Genomic DNA, 6,576 nt, shown 5'->3' with positions numbered 1-6,576 from the left:
ACTAGCGATGCTCCAAAGCCGTTTCTGTGGCTGTCAGCAACCAAATACCCTCTGATGTTGTTTGTGTACGAGGAAACAGCCCAATCTGTTTGTGTGTAATGTATATAAATGTTGCCCTGTATGGCATCTATATTAAACCAGAGGAGTGTTGATATATAAATAAGATGAGGGCTCGATTTCTCCAAGGCTTCCTGGTGGTTCGATGGTCTTTGTTACTGTACATGTCTGTGGACAAAGACAAACTTGGAAGCCTTCGGGAAAGCGAGCGCTCTGACCTGTGAGACCAGCCAGTGTTACTGCCTCTCCGGTCTGTATGACGCGTCCTCAAGCTGGTGTGATCACTCCGGTGCCCTCTACTGTTAGGAGTGGGATCAGCATGACGCAGACGGACAGGAGACGCACTAGTTAACCATTGACAGTATTACTTACTACCACTATTACTAAAGGTCTTATTACTATGAATGACTTTACTGTTGACATTGGAAAGCGTTGGCTGCAGGGCTGAGAATGAATACATTAATACTCGATGTAGGATCCAACCTGGCCAATGCTCGTTTATCTATTTGTGTTTATTTTTTTTAAGAGATGAAATGTAGAGTTTGATGTATTTTGCACATGTTCCTCTGAAAAGTGAACATAAGGACATCTTTCTGTATTCTCATCAGCTCCATTCCTTAGTCTTTGATTTCATACAAAAGCACTTGAAACCTTTTACACACATTTTAAAACCGCTTCATACTCACTCGTTTTTTTACTGTGGAGCATTTGAACTGTGTCAGGCAGAGAGATCACCTGCATGATGAAATGTCTCCACGAGGTGATGACTGTCATTGGCAACTGTATGTGAATGTGCATCGCAGTATTAAATGATACATACCTGGCAGAGAGGCCTACCAGCTGTTGATTCCAGATGTGTTTGCTCTGTTTATACTCCATGTTGGAGAAATTGCAGTTGTTGCAGTCACTCTCCAGGCTCTGAACTGTGACATATTGTTTCATACTGTCTGGGACAGTTTAACATCAAATGTTTTAACCACAATCCAAGCTCCATGTTTAATATTTGACTATTGAACGCCTTCATCTGATAACTGTCGAAAGCTTATGGACATTGCATATTTAAAGCTTTTCAAATCTTTAAATGCATTATTTGCATTTCAAAGCACCTCTGAGATTTTAGCTGAGGGATTGACTTCATGTAAAATAGGGCTGCAGCTAAGGTTTACTTCACTATTGATTATTCTGCCAGTCATTCTCATGATTGTTAAAAATGCTTCTTCAAAGTGCTTCCTTTGTCCAACCAACAGTCCAAAACCCCACAAAACTCTTCATTTAGTTAGTTTCATCATAAAGAACAAAAATGCAACAAATCCTTAAATTTAAAAAGCTGGAACCAGCAACTAAAAAATTACTGAAACTATTGCTCCGTTCTCAAAATAGTCAATCAACTAATTGCTTTATCGGCTAATCATTGCAGCTCCAATGTAAAATGCATCAGGGACTGGTTCAGTTAGTTGTCCATGAGCTAAACAAGCCAGTGTGCCCTCGATATCCCCAAAACCAGTAACCAGTATGACTATGAACACCAGCCAGTATAATAGCTGAAGTCGGTCTCTCATCTGAAATCCAGATGTTTCTGAGACAATACTTTGCAAAATCATGACTCTATAACATTAAAAATGTAAGCAAATATAATGGAATCAATAGCTGCCACAGAGCTCTGAAAGACACGGCTCTGCTGTCTCGTACTGTTGCCTCTGACTGACACACGTTATCATGTTCAGGGCGGCTCTGACTGAGACTCCCTTCACATCTTTGTTTATTTCCTTTCTCTTCTTTATGTCTGATTTAGTTTTTCCACACACACATTTAAGACCTGCTCTGTCAAACCTGACTCTGAATGCCAGTTGTGTTCTGTTAAAAAGCCCCACGGTTGATTTGTGGACTTAATGCCTGGCATTGCCTTGGTTATTTTACAAAAATTGAATGTCAGAAATAAAATGAACCATCCACTCTGGACTCGGCCTTGATTTTATTTCAGATGCCTGATTTAAAACCATATCATGTAATGGTGCTGCAGCGCTGCTCCTTATAAGAGGTAATCTGTATTATTATTAGATTTTTATTGGAAGCAGTAGGCCTATTATTTAAATTTAGTCTTGTAATTTGATCCGATAAAAGATGAGTAATATTATAGATCATACTTTTAATACTTACAATTTCCAACACTAAAATTGTAAATATCAAATAATTTAATGGTGCACTATGTAGTTTTGGTGAAAAGAAATTTAAATCAGAAGAAACTAAATAAACAAACTCTTTGTTTTCATGACTGAATGAACAAACTGACCTTAAAGGACAAGACAGTTTCATACTGTTTTACTTTGTTTATATTTGGCGGACCCTGCCATCTTTCTAGCTTCAAACACTGTTCTGGGGACCTTATTTTCCTCTGAGAACAGCTTGTTCATTCAGTTATGGAAAACATAAACATTTCTGTTTTTTTATTATTATCTTATTGATATTGTAAACATTAGAAGTCAGAGATTGAATTTCTTCTCCTAAAAACTGCATAGTGCCCCTTTAACCCTCAGAACTCCAAGCAGTCGTCCTGCACTTTACTGGAAACGGCACAATCATGACATCATATACGCAGGAGAGAACTCAGAACGGCCATAATGCCAAAAATTAAATATTATATATTAAAAAAAAGAAAACTGTGAGTAGAATTTCTCTGATAATTTAAAAGAAGAAAAATGGAATCAATATTTATAAAAATGTTCCCAAGTGTCCACAAGTGTGAAGAAGTATAACTGTAATTTATACTCACAAAATCTCAAACCTCACGTATCAAAAAACTACAGACTGCAAAACTCTACGCTCAATTTGACTGTTTTCACTCAGATAGAAATTGAAAATCACAGTTTTTGCACACTATCTCATCCTGGCAATTCAAAACACAACCCCCTAACAACCAATCAGTCTCACTCACTTCTTACATGTTCAGGCTCAGCTGGCAAAACACCTCGACTCTCTTTAGGACATAAAAGAAGCCATTGGAGCAGCATGGAGAAGAAGATCAAGAGCAGGAGGAGGAGGAGGAGGAGGAGGAAGATCGCCAGCCAGTACTTCTAATGAAATGCTTACAGTTTGACTTGAACTCTAACAATGTTGAAGCATCAACTACAAGTTTACAGTCTGACTCTGGGAAGCTGGGTTGTGAGTTCTCTGTGTCAACGCAATACTTGAGATATATTCACAGTGTCGTATCACTGTCTTGTACAACACGGCACCAGTCTCTATACCTAGTCGACTGAAAAAAGTAAAGTGCTAACGGGCTGGACTGTTACATTCCCTATATCTGCCTATAAAGCTTGTCATTTAAAATGTCTTAGTTTTCACAATTGAAACAGAAAAAAAGTACAGAAAGAAAACAATGCACCGTTTTAATCTTAGACGCAGGTCGTCAGCTTGATTTTCTTAAATATCCCCTCAGTTAAACAGCCTGGGTTAAAACTTTTTTATGAAATCAGAGTGTTTTTTTAAGAAACTGAGCCTTTAGTTTCAGGAAAGTTGTTTAACCAACTGGGAAAATGTGTTAATTCTGTATGAAGTCTGGTCTGTGTGTAGTTGGACGAATCAGACAGAAGATGGCGCTGTTGTGCTTTTTTTTAGAAGGAGTGTGAGCTGATGCGGGAGACAAACCGCAGCTGGAGACGCGCGCGCACACACACACACACACACACACACACACACACACACACACACACACACGGGGACAGTTTGTGTCACGACACTGCTGAGCCTCACTGTGCACATCAGTACCGGTGTATATACTGTGTTTATCTTTAATCTGCCGGGTTGTTCCTGCTCTGTCGGGCTCGTACATATTCACTAAGTTCCTTGATTATATTTTTTATTCTTAATATTATCTGTTATGATTTAATCTCGCGTTTAAAATCTCTAAATTTAGATTTTAATGCAGATTAAATATCTGTGACGCTCAATTAAACTTTAAAGTGACCTTTGGACACTATTGGTATTTGTCCTTTTGAGCATTCTCATGATATAAAAATCCTTTAGGATCTTTATGATAAATTAACTCATATTTCAGGGTGTTTATTAATCGATTATATCCTTTCCTAACAATTTAACAGGAAGCTTTTGATTCATTATATATTGCATTTTATTTTTTTATTTTTTTTGCAAGAGAATAAATTGCATTTTTTTTATTTCTAACACCTGAAGCATTACATTCATATTGTCACATAACCTGCGTGAGCATGCAGAGACAAACCTCCTCTGTTACTTCATATATTTTAATTGTTTAACTTGCTCACGTGCTCGGATCGATGCAGCCCTCGCAGCCTCTTTGACACTCCTCCACTCACATACATTTCTTTCTTCAGTCCTCCACGGGCTGATCCTCCACTGTCTCTCCCTCTCCCTCTCTTCTATATGCAGGAAACTGGAGCATAAAAGACTCTTATTCTCCATAATCAAGGTCAAGAGCGTTTTTCAATAACCTTTGGGAATTAAACCCTGGAGCTGCGCCAGTTCGCCCTGCCAATCATCCCCACAGCCGGCTGAATAATACAAAAGTTGTTGACCTTTTGCACCTCGGCGGATCGATACTCTGCAGCTTTATTTTATTAAAATAAAAAAAAATAAAAAAAATGAGTTGACGGGATTATCTATTAATATTTGTATTTGGGTTTTGGATTCCCTCTCGGCGGCGTGATAAATTGTTTCAAATAACAGATGGTGCTGCAGGGAGAGACAAAGCGGGGGGATCTGGTAGCAATTATCCTCAATTATGTTCATTGTTATTTTGAGCTAATTATTGTTATTGTCGCTTTTGTTTGTGCGTCTTGCGGCGCTAGCCTGCAATAAGGAGGCCTGCGGAGGACAATGGGGAGCAGGGAGATGTTGTGGCGATGAAGTATGGCTTTTATATTTGAGCCTAACCGGTTAGTCTAAATAAAAACCTCCGTGTAAATGCACGGGCTGAGGTTTCAGATCAGATTCACCGAATGTCTGCAGCTGAAGCGAACATCAGCTGATCTTCATCTGCTCAGACGAGAGCAGGGATTCATCTGTGGGATTCATGTGGCCTGATGGATTTCTTTTTTTCTTTTAATGATTAAGAACGAGAAATACTATTGTTGTTCGGTGCTTTGTTTTAAAGTTCCGATCAAGTGCTCCAGAATTCAATATTGTTTGATTGATATTTTCATAATAAAGGCAGATGTTGGAGACAATCAAGATGTGACTGTGTGTGCGCGCCCTGATGAAGTGCCGCTGAGCAGCTTCCAGAAACTTTCGCTGGCGATTTTCAAGAATTAATCTCCACATTTGCAGAGAAGAGACGTTTCTGCAAAGTCTTATTTAAACAAGGACAGAGGACAGAGGAGAGGACAGGGGAGAGGACAGAGGACAGGGGAGAGAGGACAGAGGACAGAGGAGAGAGGACAGAGGACAGAGGAGAGAGGACAGAGGAGCTTCGTGCCACTCCACGGCGCGCACCGGACCTCACTCTTTGTTTGGGGGCGTCTCCTCTCCTCTCCTCTCCTCCGGTCCCCTCCCCTCCTTCTCTTCCCATCCCACCTCCCTCTCTCTCTCCCCCCGGGGCGGGAGAAGCTCGTGTTTGGTTCTCAGAGAGAGAGAGAGAGAGAGAGGGAGAGAGAGAGAGGGAAGGGAGAGAGAGAGAGGGAGAGGGAAGGGAGAGAGAGTCCTTTGGGAAGAGTCACAAAGCGTTTTCCTCAGAGAGGGAGCGGAGTGGCGAGAGCTCGGGAGTCATCCGAAGGAAAGCAGCGCTGCTCTGGACACCACAGAGCCCTCGACGCGTCCCGGACCACTGGGCTGAGGGAGAAGAGGAGAGAAAGCGAAAAAAAGAGGAAGAAAGAGGTGTCAGAGGATGATGACATCTGATCTGGGTGATAGCTGATCTCTCTTTTCTGCCTGACAGCTTCAACTGTGGATCTCAAAGCGCACCAGGAGAGACTTTTTTAACACCTCTCCACACTCCTCACAACACTCGACTGGCGATTTTAAACCCGCGTTTTAAGTGTTTGGACAGTTTTGGACCCGATATGATGTCCCGTCTGTTTTAACACACACTCCTTCAGGACAAGAATTACCCGCTTTGGTTTTTCCCCGCAGCACAGAGCGCACCCCACGTTGCTTAAGGATCTACAGGAGGACAAGTGCACAGCTCAAGCAGCGAGCCACGGAGGTTTGTTCATGTTTGGGATCCAAGAGAGCATCCAGAGAAGCGGCAGCAGCCTGAAGGAGGAGCCGCTGGGAGGCATGAATGTCCGGAGCTGGATGCAGGGGGGCGGCGTGCTGGACGCCAACACGGCCGCCCAAAGGTGAGCTCTTCCCCGGGCGGAGACGCGCAGCTCTGCTCCTTCATTCACGGAAACAAAGTGGTGTCTTCTGTCAGGATTCTGTGAGCTGATGGGAGCTGCTGTCCGGAGGAAGAACTCTGGATTTAACTGTTGCTTATTTAGATTTTTTTTTTTTTTTCTGTATAATTTAAAGACAACGTGCTGAACAGTTAACAGCAACATGTGTCGG

The sequence above is a fragment of the Pagrus major genome, chromosome 13 (assembly GCF_040436345.1).
Source record: "Pagrus major chromosome 13, Pma_NU_1.0".
Lineage (NCBI taxonomy): Eukaryota > Metazoa > Chordata > Actinopteri > Spariformes > Sparidae > Pagrus > Pagrus major.
This window is presented reverse-complemented; position numbering follows the sequence as displayed.